This window comes from Typopeltis vanoorti, chromosome 5 (genome assembly GCF_054136105.1).
Source record: "Typopeltis vanoorti isolate ZY-2024b chromosome 5, IOZ_Tvanoo_1.0, whole genome shotgun sequence".
NCBI lineage: Eukaryota > Metazoa > Arthropoda > Arachnida > Uropygi > Thelyphonidae > Typopeltis > Typopeltis vanoorti.
This window is the reverse complement of record NC_143553.1, coordinates 141,973,475-141,994,963: the sequence shown is the minus strand read 5'-3', so window position 1 is coordinate 141,994,963 and position 21,489 is coordinate 141,973,475. Positions and strand designations below refer to the sequence as shown.

The 21,489-nt window shown below is 33.8% G+C and overlaps 1 protein-coding gene across 1 annotated transcript in view; it reads left to right on the top strand.

Annotated features, from left to right (window-relative positions):
• LOC150106886 (solute carrier organic anion transporter family member 74D-like) overlaps positions 1–21,489 on the top strand; it is a 229,918-nt gene that overhangs the window by 107,960 nt on the left and 100,469 nt on the right. The window contains exon 3 of the mRNA XM_090393366.1: positions 11,893–11,994. The gene's annotated coding sequence lies outside the window, so the exon portion shown is untranslated. The remainder of the gene's footprint in view (positions 1–11,892; positions 11,995–21,489) is intronic.

Here is a 21,489-nt window from a genome sequence, read left to right as displayed (position 1 = left end):
AAAGTTGGTTGTAACTTAATTTTCCCAAGCAACGCGCACACTTGTAAAGGCTGGCTGAAGCTCATTGGCTAGAACTACGTTGACTGCGTATGGCCTGTGTTTAAACAACAGAGTGAGACGACGTGAAATGGCTATGCGCGCGCATGAAATCGCAGTGTTGCTGCGAGGCCCTGGAAGCTCCTACAACCGAGCAAGCCAAGGTAGCTTAGACTAGACGAGCAAGCATCGGCCTTCGATACACAACGCAAAGTTCAATTATTGCCGCGCAAGCTTAAGACGTCTTATGTTTACAAAAATAAAAGCCTAAATGGAATGCTTATAAATGCATGCATTTATTAAGAAATAAATATTACTTCTTTCTCAAGTAATGAGCTCGCACAGCAAGCATTGAGAATTCGCTACTGTATTTGAACTACTTATGAGTACTTTAAGACGGACAATGCAAAAGCAGTGTACTCAAGGCAGTTCACTGCTTTTGTAATTTGGTACTTGACGCTTGATGTTCTTTTCTTTCTTTTTTTTTTTAAAGTACTGTAAAAGTACTTTCACAGTACTTTGGCCTAGCTAAGAGATTAGAACCGCAAATATATGAAAAGAAAAGACAGTTATTCTGAATGGATGAGGCATAGAACGGTAGAGAAGTGAAACTGTTGGTAAATCAAGATTTCCGTATAACTGAGAAACTCCATGAGACAACACGATACGAAAAATCTATAAATAAATACAAAGTAGAAGTTGACCTTTATTTTTTTTGACCTAATAAGCTGGATGTAGATTAAGCATGTTTATTCCGTCCTTGAATGTGTGGAGATAGTGAAAGGAGCTTGGCAACTTAAAGGATTATGTCAGGGCATACGTGATGGATTCTATTGAAAGTCAGGATTAAGTCGCTACATTCGAGAACCACGTGCGTTGCATTGTATTCATTACGATTTTATTAAGAAACGGCCCAAAAGTTGGCATAATATTAAAACTGCCGCAGCATTAGTAAATCATATTAGGGCTAACCCGATCGAGAAATGAATAAATAAATATGTCTTGCTCAAGAAGGTGGAGATGAATGTTCGATTAAGAAATGTGGCCTTCAGCAGCCAGACAGTCATGTGCGACTTGCCAAACCTTGAAACGTTGCTTATCTCACTGAAAAAAATGGAAACTGGTTAGTCTTTTTCCTCGGCAGACTCGTGTCGAAATCTTCAGTTGCTCTTTTACGCATTGCTGAGTCATTTTGCTAGCGCGTGCGTTCTTCTCTCACTGTGAAAAACCGACCGTTTATAATGGAATATCTCCATATTTATGACAGTAATTTTAATTTTTGTCATTAATTTCTCTTGAAACACAATTAAATCTAATGTCATTTGCGTATCATTTTTTACAGTTTTTAATTTATTTTTAGTTTATTTTTAATTGAAATTATTTTGACATCGGCGTGAAAACTCGACAGTTTTTGTCCTTTGACTTTCTTGCGATGCATCATGACTCGATATTTTTTTTTTTTTTTAGCAATTAGTTCACACAAGCGAAAAATTACCTTTGCAAGACCTTCTTAAAAGTCTTTCCTTTCTACTATAGCAATTTTCCTCTTCCTTATTTATTCGCGAGCGATGTGTAACCAAGAATATTTCCTCCTTAGAAACTAGTACGTGATTTTTCTTCTTTCGTGGAGAAGGAACCTGTTGAAGATTCAAATCTTGTTTCGCTTTTGTTAGCTGTTAAACAAACTATGATTTGACAGTTTCATGAAGTGACAGATATTTGATAGGACAATAAAATGAGTGTGACGAAAGATATGAAATGAGAATTCATCTTCGTTTCGGTGTTATTATAAACGTTTACAGAATCGCCTCACCTATTCCAAGCTCTCCCTGTTCGGTACTATTCGCCTACATTTCCGAGGTTTTCATCCCTACTTACAAGAAGCCCCGAGTGCTTGCGTGTACTGAAACTTATTCTTCTTGTCAATCTGGTATGCATAAATCAGGAATGACCACCCCTTTACTTCAGGCGTGCTACTTACTGGACAAGCATGATTTGTGAAGCCTCTTCCATAGATATTGACGACAAATTTTCCTTATAAAGACAATAATTATCGAACAATTCAAAGTAATTAATCTTATGTATATTATTATAACATTAAGAATTATCTTTTAAAGTTATATCAATTACTTGTCTTCCATTGAGGCTATGAGACAGTGTATTATGTCAGTAAGGTAGGTTCTAGCTGTTTTGTTGAATGGAAAACTTATGTTTCTGTGAGGAAAACCACAACCTGTTGGTTGGAGCGGGGGTATTCTAACCACTCTACCAACCAAGCCAACAATATTCGAGGCTTGTTTTTTTTTCAGAGCTTTCTGTATTAATTAAACACTGAAAAGTTTTTCATTTAATACTCAGAACGTGCTAAATTTTAATTTAATTTATGACGTCATTTCAAAAATGGTTATGATTGTTGAATCTGAATATTGTCAGAATTATTAAATATAATAATAGTAATAAAAATAATAAATAATAATCGGCTTAAGAACTGTGTTTTTAACCTCTCGTGTATAATATTATTACTACAGTGTAGGGATGTGAGCTATAAATTAATGTTTTTATTAAACTAAGTTTAACCTATGACGCTGCGAATTTGTATGTTGATAGTGCCGATAATTTGGTGAAAAACTCAGTATTTAATAATGGACCGATACGAATTTGGTTCAGCCTATTTTAGCTCATATCTGCTTGACCTATGAAATATCAAAAATCGATTTTGCATATTGTGGGTTATAATGAATATTTTAAAAATAATGACTATTTTATTTACAAAAAAGAAAAAAAAAAGAAAACTGCAATTAATTATAAGTTTTATATTAAAATTTTCAGTATACAGCTTTATATATGGATAGCAAAGTATTTTGTTGTTCGTCCCGCAACCAGAAAAATCGGCTAGTGGAACACGCACAATTTCTAAACAAAAGAATACTTTGAGGTATAGCGTTAAATTACGAACTCCAAGGATGTTCGGAAGGTCGTGGGGCACTTAAATGCCTCTAAGAATCACTGATGATGATGATGACGTACGTGATTTTACTTTTTCATTCTTGTTCTTCACGCCCACAAATGAGTCATAATCGACAGCGTATTTTATACTACCTGTAACCAGTGGTGAGCTATAAGGGGCTCGCGCGAGCCCTTTGTTAAATGTTTCTCAAATTTGAGAGCCTGTTCTTTTTGTTTAATAATCTCGTAGAACTAGAAAATACCACCGTGGAATGTATACATGCTACTATAATACTATAATTTAAATTCATATGGATTTTCTGACAACTATATAAAAAAATCATTTCAAACTTCTGCAAAAATTTCCCAACGTTGTGATTTGGCATTGCGCTCATCGTATACACTTAGCATTAGACGATTCGATAAAAAAACATTAAAGAAATAAATCATTTTGAAATATTTATGGATAAATTATATGCTTCTTATCAACAATCACCAAAAAATCGACGAGAATTAAATACGATTGCGAAAGACCTTGGTATCGAAATTTTAAAGATCGGCCGTGTGTTTGGACCACGATGGGCAGCTTGCAGTTTACGAACGGCTCTTGCTTTGTGGACAAATTACCCAGCTTTATGCAAGCATTTTGCATCGAACGATTAATATAAGGACTTTTTAAAGCGACTTCTCAATTTGGAATTTTTAAATGATCTAGAATTAATGATTGATATCCTACAGGAATTATCATATCTTTCAGAAGCCCTACAAAGTCGCATTGTAAGGGCTAAGTTAGGACTTTTTTTTTTTTCTCGGCGATGCGAGCCCTTTGTTAAAATTTCCATAGCTCACCACTGCCTGTAACATGAGAAAGTACGGTTTCTTGTGGAAAGGTAGACACTGGAGAATCTGCACAGTTTACACTCAAAGTAATGCAAGAATGAATTTGAAACATAACCTCCAGCAAACTTTACTTGAAGAATCCGAATTGAAAATCACTCCACGAGGTGCTACGATAAGCCAAAAATACCCAAAAGTGTCAAGAGGGACTAAGAAAACACTTAAGGCCAACGTTTAAGTCTTTTCTGATTCTCAGATGTATATCACGAATTATTCGAGTAGATTAATAAAATATTTTTCAATCTTTAAAATCTGACAGTTATTAAAAGCTCGAAAAAATACTAAATAAACGATTGCGAGACCTTGTCATAGATTGTATTAAAAGAAATCCCTCCTCGAGGTTATAAGTATTTTTGAAGCAATCAATACGATGACCTTGCTCTTTCTTAAAATGTTCTTATCTTCTCTCGGTCATAGAAAATTAAAACATCGGGCAAAAATGCTTTAGTTACTTGAAGAGATAATAAAAAAAATCTTGACAGCAGCTTTAGATATCATCATTTAAGTATTTCTGTATCTGCATATTGTGTCATGTAGAATATATAATATATATAATATACTGCGACAGAGCATTTGCTACGCTTTTCATCTAAACAAATCCCTCCTCAAGGATCTGCGTTCTTAAAGGCAATCCAGAATTATGGTTTTGATCTTTCTTGGTAAACTTTCGAATCACTCTCTTGCTGAAAACAACAAGCATAATTCATGGATTTAAAAAAAAAAAAAAGATAGAAATCAGAAAAAAGTCAACTTATTAAAAATTATGTGAGATAATTATAGGTGTATTAAAAAAATTAAATACTCTTTGTAGGTATAAGACTTACTTTCTAAAATATTTTAGATTTTATATACACTTATATTAAAATATATATTTTAGATTTAATAAAATAATTCAATATTCTATTTCTTTTAAGATTAAAATTTTATTTTATATTTTTATTAAAACGTTTATTTTGTATTTATAAAATAAACAAGAATATTTAATTTCTTTTAATATTAATCTTTTCTTTTAATTTTTAGGCATTAAGACTTTTTTTTAGAACATTTGATGTCTACTTGAAAACATACACAGTAATTTTACTGGATACATCGCAACAGCTATTATGGAGTCTAGAATTTAGCAGATGGTAGTTATTTTGTTGCTAGGATACATACCATGTTCGAATAACTGCTATCTATGACGTAGTTAAAATCAGCCATACTGTGTGAGCAGCAGGGCTGCCACTCACATTTTTCGAAATTCCCCAGATTAGACCTCAAAAATTCCCCAGATTAGGGAAAAATTCCCCAGGTAGTAATAACTAGGGCTCGGATTTTTAGGTCGTAAAAAAGTGCAAAATATGCGTCCAAGTATACACTAAAAACATTTAAAACATCCGAAATATGCTCTTAAATATTCAAAAAACTCAAACTATGCTCTTAAATATGCAAAAAACTCAAACTATGCACTTAAATATGCCTTTATTAATTTATAATTCTGCATGATTTAATTAAAACATTACACATAAATTAAAAACATATTATAAAATACAAAAAATTGACATTTAAATAGTTACGTACTAACTAACTGACCAGAAAAATGACTTAAAATTTGCTCATTTTTTTATTATTTATTTTTTTATTAATTCTCTCTTTCTCTTTTCCTGTAACAAAGTATACTTTCATTTTAAAAAAAAATATAAGTTTATATTATACGAAGAATACATGCTTAACTTTAATTGACATTTCCTCCCTCTTCTTCTTCTTCGCCAGTATCTTCCGGTAATTGATCCCATTCCCTTTGTTGCTTTGCGGTATTACGTCGATTTTTATATCTATTATGAACTGTGTGACTTTCCAACCCCTTGATTAATGTTTTCGGTGGCTCCCAAGAAGTACACGTTGCATTTTGTCTCGCTAAGCACTGCTTTGCAAGGATTCTGTCTCTCACAGTTTCTGTTTTTAATGAATTAGCTAATTTTGTTTTTATACAATTCACTTGTGAGAAAATTCGCTCCACGCATGCAGATGAATGCGGCAGAATAGTAAGATTTGTCATAAAATATGATAGTAAACCATATTTATTATTATTCATGTCATCTTTTATGTCAGTCAAAGAATGCCAATATCTTTAGGAATTGGTAGATCTGATGCTACGAGGCGATAACTTCTCCTCTCATCATCTATTTGATTTAACCTAATATCATCAACAAATGAGGGGAATTGAGTAAAAAGAGGAATATGGTAGATGGTGACTGGCTAGGGTCACCAGCAACTTTTGGGTCCAAGATTCGTAATTTTGCACCGATGCCGTTTTCTTCGAAGACAAATCTTGTCTTTATTTGCGAACTAAGTTCCACAAGAACCTTTAAACAATCATTTTTAAATCTCAACAAAATAGAGTTATCGTCGAAAGGGTTTCTAATTAAGTGCGCCGTTGCTCTACCACCGAAGTAAATATCATTGACATTTTTATAGTTGTTTTGGTTTCTTGGATCAATTTCTGATAATTTAGCTGTTCTTAAAATCTCATCTTTAATGAAGCAACTAAGTAAATTGAGATATTCTGTTGATACATTTAGGAATAGTTGGTGTAACCTGAAATGCTCTGATTGAAAATCTATATTAAGTGTATTTACTTTTTCAAGAAGGAAAAAGGAAAAAAAAAACGTTGGTTTGGTTCCAAGGTCAGTAAGTGTGTCATACATTTTTTTGGCATTGTCACTTTTATCTGTCCTTGATTCATTTTGAAAGTATAGAACTAATGCATCGTACTGTTCTAAAATAGTTGGTACCACTTTTTCCCTCGACAGCCACCTGGTTTGAGCAAGTTTGGGAATTTTATGTGTAGCTATATCAGCAGCTTCTTGAATGAGTACAAAATCTCTTTGCCGCTTAGCACTGTGGGAGAAGTAGGAGGTTAAATCCTTTAGAAAAGCTTCTAAGTGTGAGGGTAAAACACTGACTGCATGACTAGCGCATAGAGCAAATGAATGACAAACGCAGCCCATCACAAAAACAGATGAGACGTCATCTTTCAACAGTTTCTGAAATCCACTGTTAACGCCCATCATGGAGGAACAGTTATCACTACCAAACCCAATGATATTGCTAAGGGGAATGCCATGATCCAGCAGAAGAATTTTAACAGCACTGTAAAGACGTTTAGCACTTCCGTTCTCTACACATACTATGTCTAGTAATGCATCAGCTACATCTTTTTTTATCTGTATCAAAATACCGTACAACAACAGCCATGATTTGAGTCACGGAGATATCTGTACTCTCATCTATTATAACTGAAAATTTTTGATTCTTGCATATTTCGGTAAGTTGACACTTTTCATGGAGTGATATTCCATCCTGAATAACATAAGAAAGTTTAGTTTTCTTCATTGCCAACTTTTCAGCAATTTGGCTATCCAGAAATGCGCGTTTACACATCGTTACAAAATGATCAACATGAGAAAATGGGACGTTATGCTCAAAAAAGAAGTTAGCAATTATTAACTCACTCCTAGCTAATTGTTTATCTTCTGTTCTCTCTCTCTCTATGTTCACTGGGCATCTACAGATGCCGTATGGTCACTCCGATGCTCGATGATGTTCCACACCAGGCCTCGCCATGTAGTCCTATTGTTTGCTTTTCTGGCAGCCTCAACTCTCTGAAGGTCAGTCACTCCACACACACACCATCCATCCATCTCATTGATGGTCTACCCCTTCCTGTTTTTCCAGGAACTTTACCTTCTATTACTGTTCTGAGAAGTCCTCCTTCCATCCTTTCTATGTGTCCAAAATATTTTAACTTCCTTCTGTCAATATCCTTAAGTTCTACTAGTCTTTTCTAACACCCATTCATTTGTACGCCTTTCAGTATATGATATCCTCAACAGCCTTCTGTAACACCACATCTCAAAAGCAGATATCCGTTTCTTATCTGACTTCTTTAGGTTCCAAGTCTCGCATCCATAAGTCGCTGTTGGAAAAACAACTGCATCTAAAATCCTCAACTTTGTTCCCATGGAGATAGATCCATCCTTCCAGATTTTAGACAGGTCTCTGACTGTTGTTTTAGCCATTCCTAACCTTTTTCTGACATCTTCTGAACAGCAATTCTTCACATTAATAATGGATCCCAGGTACTCAAACTTGCTGACTTCCTCAATTCTTTCTCCATTAATATACACTTTTTCTCAAGAACTTCTCTGTTTGTTTTTCATTTGAGAACCATGATCTTTGTCTTGCTAGAATTGAGTTGAAGTTCTCTGTTATAACTGATCTTGTTAACTTTGTCAAGAATTAGTCCTAGTTCTTCCTTGTCATTACAAAGGAGTACAGTATCATCAGCGTACCTCAGATTACTGATCAATCTACCTCCTATCGTAATTCCTGTCCTGAGCTAATCCAATGCTTCACGCATGATGTCCTCTGCATATATACTAAACAAATGAGGAGAAAGTAAACATCCTTGTCTAACTCCTTTTCCAACTTGAAGCCAGTCAGTCAATTCAACACCTGTTCTTACTGTGGCTTCTTGTTTCTTATACAAGTTGGCTATCAACCTGATAGTGTGTTGAGGAAAACCCATTCTTTTCATTACTTCCCACAGTTTCACATGCTCAACACAGTCAAAAGCTTTAGAGTAGTCTAAGAAGCACATTACCAGAGGGAGTCTGAATTCTTTATATTTTTCTATGATCTGTCTAAGGCAAAGGATCTGATCTCTGGTGCCCTTACCTTTCCTAAAACCTGCTTGTTCCTCGGGCATCTCTTCCTCAACTTTGACCTCAATCCTATTTAGCATGATCTTTAATAAAATTTTGCTTGCATGAGATATCAAACTAATAGTTCTATAATTCTTGCATGCCTTCATATCACGTTTCTTGTGTAGTGGTATGAAAACTGACTTCTTCCAGTCTCTAGGCCATGATCCTGTCTCCCATATCCTCTGTTGACGCTTTATTATTAAGAAATTGAGTAATAACAGCTGTCGACTTAGCAGATTGATAATTACTTTTATGTTTGGCTGAATCTTTATACTTCATTAGCGCAGATTTGTTTTTGCGTTTTTAAATGTAAAAACGGGTTTTTTTTTTTAATTTTATTTTAAACATTATTTTACCCATAAAGATGCTGAAGCAGGATGTCTTATAAATCTTGTAGAACTGATTGATAGATTCTGATGAAATTATGATTTAAATTCGGTTGTGGCGAAGATTGCGTATTTAATCTGTCATGCATAAAAGGAAGTTTTAGCTTAATCGACCTATTTATACAAGCAATTCTCCATTGCTTGCTATGTTTGCATGTTTCTGATAGAAAAGTAAATCCAATGTATATTGCTTTGGAATTTATATTATTAAAATGAAAAGAGTTATTTGTAAATTCAGGGATTAGCATAACGAGGAGTTTATGTATTCAACAGCACTTTCCGTTTAAATATGAAGGAATATTAAGAGATTGTATTTGAATATGTCTTGCATGACCATAACGCTTATGTGAGCCATGAAAGATCTTTTTGAAAAGAATGTGTCCCAAATTTGGTACTGAGATCAGAATATTTACGTCATAAAATAAATAAATAATAACTAATTTAAACACGCTGAGATTTTAGTATGCGTTTTATTCTTAAAGCTTTAAGATTTGGAATATATTTGTTTCCTTTATTTAAGTCTCTATATATCATCGATTTCTCGACTACCCATTCTAAAGAAATCTGAACATATCTTTTCACATACAATTTCGCATCAAGACTCAGTAGCTCATTTGGTTTCTACAAAGCCGTTTGATTAGAAACACCTGAGGTTCGAACCCTGTATATGATGCGTAGAACTTTTTATCAAGACTTCTCAATCAGAGGTGGGTTAGCCGGTCTCGTACAGAAATGAAGTTTTTCTCTCTTCCAGAAACTGTGATTTTTCGTCACTCAATATCTGAGTACTGAAGGACGAAATATTCAGGTATTCCTGTGAACAGCGAAAATATAACACAGGATGAAGTAAAAGAACAAGCCTTGAAGTCTAATAAAATATCAGAATGTCTAAATTCAACTAGATGAGAAAAAACAAATAAATAAAGATCTAACAGAAGTAAGATTGTACAAATCAGTCGTCCGACTAATATTGACGTATGCATGTGAAACAAGAATACAAACAACGAAAATCCAACAGATAAACGCAACATGCGAAATGGAAACATTAAGAAAAATAGTTAACAGAACAAAACGAAAAGATTTATGAGGAATGTCAACTGCAACCCATAAACGCATTTATAAAAAAAAATTAAGATCGGAATAGAATCGACATATTAATAGGATGTACCCAAAAAAAGGAAGGGTTAAACTAGCCAGAACTGGAAACCAAATACAAAAAGATCAGCTCTGAGTTGGTAGACCAAGAAAGCGATGGACAGATTGCCTACATCGAAGTTTTCCCAGAATTGATATGGTTTAATTTCTGTTTTTTGTCTTGGTTAATTTTTGCGTCAATCTATCTGATGATAAACAGACGTTATCATTATTTTTATGAGGAATAATGTGTGTAATAAACCAATCCATTATTCCTTGGAAAAAGAATGATATCGAATATTTATAAAAGACAGTGTATTTTCATGATTAATTTTGTTAATAGCTCGCTGTTTATTGCATATAAAGCAGGGGATGATGAACATATCTGTATACCCCTTTATATATATATATATATAATTTTCACCTGCCCCCCCCCCCCCCACACACGGTGCTGATGCCTTATAAGTTTTTACTTCTCGTGAATGAAACCAGTTGGCAACAACAAAAATTAAAAAAAAGTATTTGCATAAAAAACAACAACCAAAAACTGAATTCTCTGAGCACAAAGTCCTGAGATGTTCTCTGCACGAAAGTAAAGAATAAAAATACGCCCGAGTTCATGGAATGGGACCAACTACGCTAGTCAGCGAATGATTTTCTATATTGTATTTTCCATATTTTTATATTGTTGACGCTCTGCATGAGCATCATGCAGAGCATGATGTTAGATGAAATTTCGTAGTTCGAAGTCTTTAAAGTGAATGTGTGTTAGGTTTCATACTAATGTGAAGGGGTTTTGTCTCTTGAAAACTCGTTTTCATCCGGCAAAACAGACACTTGTATTCTCGGGTCAAGTGTCTGTTTTGCCGGATGAAAACGAGGAAAACAGATATAGTAGAGTATATATACATAGATTTAACAGCTAATAAAGTTTATATGGAGCTTATAACACGTTAAGGTAAAGGCAAAGAGATGAGATATTATTAACTCCACCTTTCAGTAATTTAATGATGCAATATTCTTTAGATTTTTCCAACATGTCTGCTAGATCATCTTTTTCCTTTATCCATCTGAAAAAGCAGATGGATAAAGGAAAAAGATGATCTAGCAGACCATCGTTTTTTTTCTAGACTGCTAATTGATGTTTTTTCCCCGATGTGTTCTGTTTTCCTTGATTTTTTTTTTTTCTACTCTTGAAGAGTTTGTTTAATTCAGCCTAACTCGGGCTGAGCACGTAGCTCATAAATTTCTCCCTACACTGGTAACCTTTCCAGATTTCAGATATAGCAGGAATTAAAAGCATTATGCTTCACCCTTAAAGACAGTAAAGTTCTAGTGTAATTAATTTAACAAATGTTGAATCTCAAATTTTTCTATCTATATTTTGAGGAACTCCCACGTGTCGAATGACAGTACAACTATTGGATGTATAACGAAATCATTTGTAACCACCATCTTGTGTTAATAATTGTAGTAGATATTAGGAGGATGGCCGGGGAAAATATAAGTGAGAGAGAAAAATCACGGGATGAGTCATAAAAAATCAGACCATGATATTCTTCTAAATATTTTAATAAATAAAAATATAGGTGTCTTCATATAAAAATAAATAAATATTTTTTTAAAAAATTAAACGTAAATATTTTAGAGAGTTTTATTTTTAAATATGCGTTTAATTTATTTACTATCTTAAGATATTTTATTTTATAATTTTTAAATAAATTTGTCTTTTTTTTTTTTTCCAGACTTCACCAGTATCATTTAAGGATGACGTCATACATTTGTTCTTGTTCATACAACTAGGCTCTTGAAGTACGAAACTATAGTACGAAAGTATAAAACTTAATGTAAGGATGCTTTAATTCACTTTTTTAATTAACATATTACGGATTCTTTTTCTTTTACAATCAACTAATATGGTTAAAAGAAAAAACAAGTTTAGAAGCACTTGAATTGTTTACCTTAGTTCGTGTATACCAACTGTTCTTAGTATTTTGCGCGTAAATTGCTATATAAGAAAGAAAATTAGAAGTAAATAACAACTGGAATCTTCATACCGGACATTCCTTCAGTTATACACAGACAGCGGAAGTTACAGTTGAATGAAGATATATATATATATATATATATATATATATATATAGAACAAAAAGTAACAGTTTCCTAGTAATTCGATGTGACAATCATTTATTTTGTCTTTTATAAATGGTGTCTAGACACATTTCTAACTTGGGAGGACGTAGGATGGGGGGGGGGGGCATTACTGATGGGTGATCATAAAACGCGAAGGCGACATATGCTTAGAAGGCGACTTTTAAGCATATGTGGAGGAAACAAACACATGAACACGTGTCAACAATAAACTAACAAAACAAAGCACAGTTTCCGGTGTGTGCTGTCAAAATTAGGCCACACCTACCTCGGTTAGATTCTAGTGGTCATGGTTGGGCTGGAAATCTCCGCGAGAAGCCATTGTAATCCTAGTTGGTTCTGCCCACCTTAATAAGCTTACCAACGATTATAGATTTCCTACTGAGTTAAACAAAAGTTTAAAAATAAAGAAGAAAGAAAGGTTAATAATGCCAAATATACAAGCGCTATTATAAACAAATATTATTGTTTATAACAATAATATTTGTTAACGGAGACGGCAAAATCCCTTGGGAACTGTAGGATAAAGCAAAATTGCATTAAAAAAAGAGAAATACACCTCTTTGTTTTATTTATATATATTTTTTTTAATGAGTGCATGCTTCACCTAGAAAAGTTAATTAATGTTATTGGAGTTATTGTTAATGTTCTCATCAGAAAGGAAACCATTTTACGTATGACCTTCGTTGCGTATGATACGAGTACAATAATGTCACACTAGTTAAATATTTCTATTACTAGAAGTGTTAAAAATCAAGGTCGTTTTTCAAGGACTGGAGGGTTTTATGTCATTTTTAATTTTTCTGCAAGGTCGTACCGATAAATGTCGCCCTGTCGAGAAGTCTGTAACGTAATAGTGAACTAGTTGACATTCTACGAGTCAAGGTCAGACAGCTGTCTAGAGATTAGTGAGTACATTCCAAGACTGCAACTGCATTAATGTCTTGGAGTCAATTCCTTCGTCTTGAGTATGGTTTACGTTCGTGCTGAAGAGTTTCCACGATTCCATTGAGGCCTATTGTCTTCACGCTTGTGACAAGTGCTTAAAAAAATTAATCTGTTATGTTTTTTTTTTTTTTTTTTGACTGTCGGAAGACTTTTGGTGATCTCCATATTGAACTCAATATCACTGCAGTTCATATTGATTACAAGGCAACTTGGGCCGTGAGATCAATATATTAGGTCTGTTAACTATGTTCTTCGGCCTGTTTTCGTATTCAGCGGAAGGAAAAATTCGATTTCCCAGGAGGAAAAAATCCCTATCTTCGTATGGGACTGACTAATCAATCGTCTGTTGGGAAGACTGACTTCGAATCCATTCTGTCTACTATGCTAAGAAATTTGTAACGACTTTTCATTTGAAGGTGAGTTTACAGTCTCAGTAAGGTTTTCCTTTCTAGATACTCAAGTTTTGCATCCGGCAAGATACACAAACCGACCATAAGATTGACTCAATTAACTAACATAATACTCTTAGCTTTAGTTGATTTAGGTGTAAATCCAACCCATTTCAATTCTATTGAAAAAATACTGGATTCGAATCTAGGATTTTTCCAAGAGAAAGACAAATTGAAGTCATATATGTATCTGGAAAGTTTTTCTTCTTGGTTACAATATTTATTATTATACTTGGCAAGAAATTATATTCTTATTTTAATCCTATACCCATTGTAGTGTAGGCATAAAGTTGAAGTAACCATACAACTAGTCTACTTTTATTGGTAGGCTAGTTGTAATATTACGAAAAGGTCATTACCCATGCTTATTCTTGGATATAGGATTAAATTAAGAATATTATATGCTAAATATAATATTCAGTTTTGAATGGAAATACTTTAAAACTCTTTTTTTTACTTTAGAGTATTTAATAATAACTTGATACACCTTTATTTTTTTTATATATGAAAAATATATTATTTTTACGTTTCGTTCTATCTAATGCATTGATTTCACAAACGAAGCTGTGTCATGTTATTGAAGTTTTGCTCTTTTAAACTTTTTACTCTGATCTCCGAAAAAGAACAGGAGGTTTGTCCGTTGAGCGAAGGCTTAGCGCAATAGTAGTAGTATTTGCCTCTAGTTGAACTGGGACTGAGTACATGAATTCCTGAGCTTTGAGCTACTTGAGAAAGAGTGATCTTAGGTTACTGACAAGTTTTTGTACTATCGCTGGATGGTTGGATTAGCATGATCCATTTGCTTAATTCTTTGCACAAAAACTGCTCACTCAAATTTTACGTACTAATAAACATAGCGAAACCCTTGTAATGTTGTCATCTTGGTACATACTGATTGAAACGAACGGACACGCATGCGCACATGATCTCTTCGAAGTGATTAACAATTTGGTTTGAATATAAATGTTTTAATTTAAATTGGATTTTTGTAAATCGACACCTACAACATATAATTTTAAATCAGTTTTGCATTCTTTTGCAAAATGTTCCCACCAGAACCAGCTACAAAGTGAGAATTGTTCGAATCCTATGGTTCATGAAGCTCTTCGTTTGAAATAATGATTGCTCGCGCAAATTTCGTTTTTAAGAAAATAGAAGCATCTAAATAACATAGATTTGGGCTCAGAAATCTCGAAGACGGGCACTGCTTAAATATAACTTGATTTACAAAGCGTAAACTTGTTATATTCCAACAGATAAGTAATTTCTTTTTGTTTTAATTTATTTTATTTCATTTCTTATTTTTTAATTTTTTGCAAGAAAACGAATTGGCGAGATTTCTTTTGTTCATATTTGTAAATCAGTTATCGCAATTATTCTGCAGAATGTAGAATATATTTGCACCAACAGAGAAGGACAATCTCTTTTCGTTCATCATTTATAATTATTATTATTTTAATCACTCTATGGTGGACTTTTGTAATCAACAATCCGTAAAATTGCCTCTATCAAACAATCTACGAGATGCCAAAAATACTTTTGAAAAGTTCTATTGATGCCTGTGTTTTTATGTTCAATAAAAATGCCGTTATCCAACAACTAAATGTAAGTTTTAAATGTTATTGAATCTCTCTTTTGATTGCCTTCAATACCAATCAGCTTCAATACCATACAACAATATACTCAGCATTTCGAAAAATGCTGAGTATTGTTGCGTCTATATTGTCAAGGTGATTTTCTTTAAGAGAGTCACACATAATGATTCTGGTCTTTCTGTGGTCGAAGAATGCATTGATAGGTTGTGCACGCTCCAATAACCTTCTTAAGCAGATAAAAAATTGACATAATTGGTACAACATCCTTTGGTGCGTGACGCACGTGCATGAAATTTACAATTACGAAATCGCGACTGTTTGAGAGAAATCAAATTAATTATTATTTTTTTTTTTTCGAAGGACGGGAAACATGACTAGAGATTAAAAATTTTCCTTATATATATATATATATATATATATATATATATATATATATTAAAGGAAAATCTATTATATATATTATATAAGGAAAAAGTTTCCTTATATTTTATAAGGAAAAAGTTTCCCTATATATATATATATATATAAAATATATAGTTAAATTATATAAAACTTAAACTATATATAAATTATATATATAGAGTTTCCCTCAAAATTTTCCTTTAAAAAATTAAACTATATATAAAATATATAATTAAAATATATAGAGCCATTTAATACAGTGAAAGAATCTCTGTGTTGGATTTGGTCACTTCTTAAATATTGAACTGAAATTTTTAGTTGACCAGGTATTTGTAAAATATATAAGACCATCATTACTGTCTGGCTTCTTCAGGATATGTGTAGCGAATGGAACTAACCTTTGCTAGTAAAAAAAAAGAAGAATGGAGTAACACAGTCAAATAAATTAAAACGGCGCGTAACACATAAGCATGGAGCGTGGTTTATCAGTCATTAGGTCTTTCAGAATCATTCCTTTATTTCTGTTTAGATTTTCTCCAGAGCGGAGTACAACGGCGGCTTCTTCGAAGGTTCTACATCCAAAATCCTCTTCTATATAAGGCATGGAGCTGTTATCCCAATCGATGGCGTGATTAGAGATCGAGAAGTGATGGGCTAATCCTGAAGTATCTGTTCTGTTGTTGTTCACGTCTCCTACATGTTCTTTTTTTTTTTTTTCTCGAATTTCCAGGCTTCTCGATGTTTGTCCTATGTAATTTAATCCACAGGAATATGGGATGTTGTATATACCGGCTTATTGAAGAAGGCATTAATGTCCTTTGGTGATCTTAAAATATGGCGTATTGTCTTGACAGGTTTGAGGGAAACTCTAAGGAGTTTGGCTATTTTTGTTGAAACTGAGTCTGTATGAGGGATGATGATGGACGATGTATATTGCGTGACAGGAGGTTGCTGTTGTGGCGGGTTTCTATGAAGAATCTTTTTTGATTATATTTATTGGGTAACCGTTGTTTACCAGGGTCTGAGATATGAGAGGGAGTTCATCAAGAAGATCTTTTTCTTCTGAGATAATGTTGGTCTCTCCATTCTTAAGCATATGTATTATGCTGAGTTTCTGTGTAATATGGTGAGTCCATTTGAGGTGCAGGTAACGTCCAGTGTCTGTTGGTTTTGTCCTGATGAAGCCAGACAGTAATGCTGGTGACACTTGTAGACAATTCTTATATATTTTACAAATATCTAGTCAACTAATAAAGCCAATATAAAATTTCAGTTCAATATTTAAGAAGTGACCAAATACAACACAGAGATGAACAGACTCGATGGTTACACTAAGCATAAGGTACGTTACTTTGAAAAACTCAACTGTAAAAAAGCTAGAATGTTAAACCATCTGACCTTCTTAAAAAGATGTACACAGTTCAACATCATTCCCAAGTTTTTAACTATTAAAGAGCAAATACAATCAAAAAGAGCGAAACGTATTTACTTTAAGGCATCTTTGTCTTTACTCTGTGAAAGAATTCAACACGTTAGATTTGTAGTTAACAATAGACCTAAGATGCTTAGAACTTTTTGAAGCCATCTCTAACAGCATAGATAGCAACCTACGGAGTGTTCTTGACCGCATGGTACAAAACAGTTTTGACAAGGTTTTTCTAACCAGTAAAAAATCTGAAATTAAAAAATTCGATAGACTTTATGAAAGAAAATCCAACTCAAGACCGAGTCTTCCTGATAAAAAGTTATTTTCAATCTTTCAGACCATACATTATGGTCTGAAAGATTGAAAAAGATTGAAAGTTGAAAGGTTTCAACTTCGCTATCGCTCCAGATCACATTCCAAAGATTGATTTTATTAGCAACATAGAAAAGGCACTTTCTTCATTTTCGGAAAGAGTAGCAAATGATATCCGATTAAAAAGCACTATCATCCTTTCAACTTCAAAAACACCAAAACTCAACATAACTCCTCTCGAAAATTGAGCTCTCTCAAACCTAAAGAAGAACAAAGATAGAATCATCCTAAAGGCAGACAAGGGCAACTCGATGGTCATCATGAACACCAAAGACTACATAACAAAGATCACCGAGTTAGTTTCGGACACGTCAACCTATCTCATATTAGATTTCGATCCAACTTTTAAAAAAAATCAAAGAGAGTCTAATTACCTATTACGGAATATGACAAGTTCGTCTTTAGACTTACAACGAAGTCTGAAATCTGCACACCCACTGACGCCACGCTTATATGGTGCCCCAAAAGTGCACAAAATTGGAGTTCCGCTCCGCCCGATCGTCGAAGGAAGAAATTCTCCTACATATCTATTAACTGAACATCTAGCCCGTCTATTGAAAGAAAATATAAAAAAATCAGATTCCTTCATAAAGAATTCTAAGCATTTCACTGAAAAATTAAAAGGCATCTCCATCTTAAGAAGAGACATCATCGCAAGCTTAGACGTTGTTTCGTTATTTACCAACGTACTTGTTGAAGAAGTTATCAAGATCATTGGCAATCTCTATCCGCATGACACGGCTCAGCTTTTTCGTCATTGCCTCAAATCTAATTTTTTCAAAGTGTATGACACATTATATGAACAACTTGATGGCTTAGCCATGGACAGTCCCTCACCTCCCTGCGCTGATCTGTTCGTGGAAAAACTAGAAAAGCTGACATCCTTTCCAAATTAAACCCAAAGCCGTTTGTTTGGTGGAGATATGTAGATGATGTTTTCATTATTTGGAAAGGCATAGAAAATACCTTATTTGATTTCCTAACAAAAATAAATTCCTTCCACCAAAAAATACAGTTCACGTTAGAGCATGAAAGGAATAGCCATTTGCCTTTTCTAGATACACTAATAAAGAAACAAGAGGATGGACAAATCCAGCTCACAATCTATCGAAAACCAACAGACACTGGACGTTATTACCTGCACCTCAAATGGACTCACCATATTGCACAGAAACTCAGCATAATACATATGCTTAAAAATAGAGCGACCAACATTATCTCAGAAGAAAAAGATCTCCTTGATGAACTCCCTCTCATATCACAGACCCTGGTAAACAACGGTTACCCAAGAAATATAATCAAGAAGATTCTTCATAGAAACCCTCCACAGCAGCAACCTTCTGTCACGCAATATACATCGTCACCCCTTATGCAGGCTCAGTGTCAACAAAAATAGCTAAACTCCTTAAGTCTTTCAACGTTAGAGTTGCTCAAAACCTGTCAAGACAATACGCCACATTTTGAAATCTCCTAAGGACATTAATGCCTTCTTCAAATACGCAGGTGTATACAACATTCCATGTTCCTGTGGATTAAATTACATAGGACAAACATTCTGAAAGACATCTGGAAAAGCCTAATAAGTCGCTCAGCTTACCAGAATTTCATTTCGCTAAAAACTACACAACGCGCTCAATAAACAATGACTGATACACCACGTTCCATGCTTATGATGTTACGCGTCGGTTTAATTTATTTGACCGTGTTACTCCATCCTTCTTTTTTACCAGCAAACGTTAGTTCCATGTACCGTACACATGTCCTGAAGAAGCCAGACAGTAATGCTGGCGAAACTTGTAGAGAAATCTTATATATTTTGCAAATATCTGGTGAAGTAATAAAGTCAATATAAAATTTCAGTTCAACAGTGAAAGAACCATGCGCACCGAGTCATTTATAGCTCTTGAACTTTATATTCATCTAAAATAATTTCCCGTGTTTTTATTCTCACCTAGAAGTTAGGAATAATGATTATTATTAATAAAAATTAAAAGGAACCTTAATAAAATACTTTATTTTAAAAAATTGTTCTAAAATATTTCTTAAATTTAAAATCTATTTAAAATTTAATAACACACCATTTTAGTTTTTTTTTTTTGTTCAAGATGATCATTTTGATGGCAAGGTGTGTATTGATGTGAGAGAGGGTGGGATGGAGAATCGACCGTGAGATGCGGTGATTAATACCCTTGGAGGGTAATGGATGGCAATGCTGTAGCCAATGAAGTTCTAACTGAGGCTAGCTATTGCTGTTACCCTCCTGCCATGATCAGAGCTTTAATAGCTCAATAACACCTTATCCCTACACTGTCCTCTACAGATAACGGGGAAGATGAAAAGCATTCTTGCTTCGCCCCTTTAAGCCAGTCCTTATAAGGAGATCTGAGAGAAATTAACCGAAGTTCATGTGCTTTGCTGTTAAATAATGCCATGCCGTATTTCATTTTACTTTTTATTAATGAAATTTTTTTTTGTGCGTGAAACGTTTATTTAATAATCGAAATTACAAACAAGTGTGTGATCGGTCACTCATTTTAAACCTTACGTTTATCTGAAAAATAGGTTTCAGCAAAAATCCCACAATTTTTATAAAAAGTTTAAAAATAGCATGGCAGGCACAGTATTTTATCTATTATTTCAGTGGTAACGTAGCAATTTATTTGGGATTAAAAGTCTCCACCTTATTCTGTCAAACCCCCGATAGGAATCAGTTGATGCTGCACTTGGCATTCATTATGAACTTACAGAACTGTCAGCATAAACATATCAGCGTCTATCGCAGTGTTTCTCAACCTTTTTTGGATCATGCCCCACCTCAACGTCTCAAAGATTTTGTCCCCCCCCCCCCTCTAGCATAATAGTCAGCCAAGTTTTGAAAATGTATAATACAAATATGTATAAATATACATATTTATGCATTTTCTAATTGTGCATGTACATTTTCTAATTGCCCCCCCCCCCCCAAATATTCAAATGTCTCCCCTGTGAGGCGTACGCACCACGTTGAGAAACACTGGTCTATCTTGTTCTATCTTGTTTTGACTACCCACGGTGTGCAAAACACGCTCCGTGCTTTGGGATAAACACGTGTAAGTGGGTTGCAGTGCAATATCCCTTTAACTGGCTCATGCATTATTTTCCTTAATGAGGGTTCTGACAATGAATTGTGTTGTCGTCGTAAAGTTTTTCATTTCGAAACAGAGGCGTCTGTCTGCTGCTAGACCTTTCAATTATTGCTGCCGTTGATTCAGTTTCATTATCTCGTCTCTAGTCAATAAACTGGGGGGGGGGGGACTCCAAAGTAAATTGTTACCAACATGTAGCATTTTCAACTATGTAAGTTCTGTAAGGTTTAAATACGCAAACATAGTGTACACTGAAGTTTTATGGTAAAAATGGTGTGTATATATATATATATATATATATATATATATATATATATATATATATATATATATATATATATATATATATATATATATATATATATATACATTTATAAATTTATATATAATTTTATGATATATATATATTAAAGATACCAAGAAATTTTATACTTGGTTTTAATCCTTTTCCCAAGTAAGCAAAACAAAGTTTTGCGCGTGAAATATATTCACGTCTGATCTACCTGTATATAGAGGCCAATGACTTCATATCACTTGCCTCAGTATGTATCCCATAATGCAAAGCCCCCCCCCCCCCTTTCAGGCGTGTATAATACAATGCATAATAGGAAGGGTCACTACCCAGACGTTTCGACTTTTATTGAAGTCTCTTCAGTGGGAGCCAGACCCGGGAGAGATTCCAGGATTGAAGTAATGCCGAAATCATATATATCTCATATAGAAGTAGACAAAAGGTGCTTGACCTTCTTAATAAATATCTCTATATGAGAGAAAGATGTCGAAAGTATTTTACCTTGGGTGTAATATATACGTATACGTAGCTCAGACGTGAATATATTTGCTTACTTGGATTAAAACCAAGTATATAAAATAT